Source organism: Arachis ipaensis, chromosome B05, assembly GCF_000816755.2.
Source record: "Arachis ipaensis cultivar K30076 chromosome B05, Araip1.1, whole genome shotgun sequence".
NCBI lineage: Eukaryota > Viridiplantae > Streptophyta > Magnoliopsida > Fabales > Fabaceae > Arachis > Arachis ipaensis.
In genome coordinates this window covers 128,916,696-128,918,969 of record NC_029789.2, presented here as the reverse complement: position 1 = coordinate 128,918,969, position 2,274 = coordinate 128,916,696, and the positions used below count along the sequence as shown (strand labels likewise).

The window sequence follows — 2,274 nt, the reverse complement described above, 5'->3', positions numbered from 1 at the left end:
CATAAGAGCAAAGAACATATATATATGTCAGTACTTTGCAGTAAAAAACACACATTAATACAACCTATTATTTTACTTTTCCTATGTTTTACTTCTTCTCTGATTATTCCTCGACAAATCTTACATACAATATAATACTGTGAAAAAAGAAATATGTGAAGCCTAAGAGTAAATTTTGATTTAGCATATACTTTCAGGAAATCAAACTACTTCTTTTTGCTTAATGACAACAATCAAAGGTCCAAGGGCTACAACTAATAAATAATTCAGCAGTACAAAACCAAAACTAATAAATGATTCAACACACACTATCACTCTAAAGACACATATGTAGTAACATTCAATTGCTGCCATTATAACAAAAACTTTCCCTTCCTTTTCCTTTTCCTTTTAAATCAACAATGCAAAACATCGCTCCTAATATACAGTTGATATTTTCAATATCGAATACACCTTTATCACATTCAAAATAAGTTTTATCCAAGACATATAAACACAAGCAAATTAGTTTTCCATTCTTCCTTGTCTAATAGTAACCAAAATTTCAATGAACCATGTTATATGAATGTAACACCCAATGACACGCTCACATATGAAACCTATAAAATTTTAGGTTTTTGAAAACAGTAAAGTAGCACTTATCTCTTATTGTAGCACTGGCGCTAGAGGAAAGACAGGTTGCATGGCGGGGCTCCGCCGCAAAGCAGGGAGCGACGATGCGCTACAAGGCTAGGACGCGAGGCAAGGGGCAAGGGCTGCCATTATAACAAAAACTTTCCCTCTCTTTTCTTTCTCCTTTTAAATCAGCATTGCAAAACATTGCTCCTAATATACAGTTGATATTTTCAATACCAAATACACCTTTATCACATTTAAAATAAGTTTTATTAAAGACATATAAACATAAGCGAATTAGTTTCCATTTTTCCTTGTCTAACAGTAACCAAAATTTTAATGAACCATGTTATATGAATGTAACACCCAATGACATGCTCACATATGAAACCTGTAAAAGTCTAGATTTCTGAAAATAGTAACATAGCACTTATCTCTTATTGCAGCGCCGGCATCGGAGGAAAGACAGGTTGCACGACAGTGCTCCGCCGTGAAGTAGGGAGCAACGGCCCGCTACGGGGCTAGGACGCGAAGCAGGGAGTGGCGCTGGCTGGGGACTCACAGGTCGAACAGCAGTGGGACGTAGGTAGACTTCAGCCGCGGCGTGTGTTAAGGCGCAACGATAGGAGGCGCCATAGGGGGCGGCATAGGCTTGACGGGAGGATGCGTCATCAACGAGGGTGCGATGGCAACATGCAACAAAGGCGGCGGCGCTTGGGCGACTGAGCGGAGCAAATCGAGACGGTTGCTGTCTGACGGTCCGGCGGTGTTGACTATTGTTGACGGCGGCGACCGTCGAAGACTGCACGGAGGAGAAGTTGCGCGGCACTGAAGGTGGAGAGTTTTGGATGTGGCTGCCATTAAAAGGGTAGTCAATTTAGGTTTACAATGGTAAATGAGTGACACTAAAATTGACCTAGGTTAATTTAGAATGTGGCTTTTTAAATTTTATTGGGTTTTGGAGTTCAGCCCAACGAAAGTTGGCAGAAGTTGGCAGGACCCATGTTGGTAACGTAGCGGGATTTTTATTTCAGATAGGGAATAAAGATGACAAAAACAATTGAATCCGCAGGAATTACCTATGACGGAGAGGGGAATGGAGATTCACTAAGCCCCACAGAGATAGGACCCGTCCCATGAATAAACAGGGATGTAGACTAAGGTACTCGTTCTACGGAAATTCGCAGAAATTCGCTAAATAGAGTAAAATTATTTAAATACCCTTTATATATATGATATAAGTATATGTTTAATTCTTTTTTTAGTTTTATTTAGAAACAAATTAATGATGTGCATAGTATTTAAATGGGTTAAGTACAATTTTGGTCCTTAAGGTAGGGGTGAAAATTTGTTTTGTCCCCGGCCTTTTTTTGCTACAAAATGGTCTCCAAGGTTTAACTTAGTTTTAAAATCGTCCTTTTTACCAAAAATTTAATTTTTATTACCAAATTACCCCTAACTAAACAAATTTAAAAAAAAAAGAAAAAAAAAGAAAGAAAACAAAGGGGAAGGGGAAGGGGGAATCACGCAGAGGGTGGGGGCAGGAAAAAAGAAGGGGGAAGAGGGAAGGGGGGAAGGGTGGGGGGCAAGGAAGAAGAAAGGGGAAGGGGAAGGGGGGAGGTCATGCCAGCGAAACCACCGAAATCACCGTTCGCCACC

General features: G+C 40.0%; 1 protein-coding gene across 10 annotated transcripts in view; it reads right to left on the bottom strand.

The window, feature by feature from the left end:
• The window catches only part of LOC107644102 (pentatricopeptide repeat-containing protein At1g05600), a 16,140-nt gene extending 14,707 nt beyond the window's left edge, over positions 1–1,433 (bottom strand). For all 10 annotated transcript variants that reach the window (XR_002347135.1, XR_001621205.2, XR_001621206.2 and 7 more), the window contains exon 1: positions 1,424–1,433. The gene's annotated coding sequence lies outside the window, so the exon portion shown is untranslated. The remainder of the gene's footprint in view (positions 1–1,423) is intronic.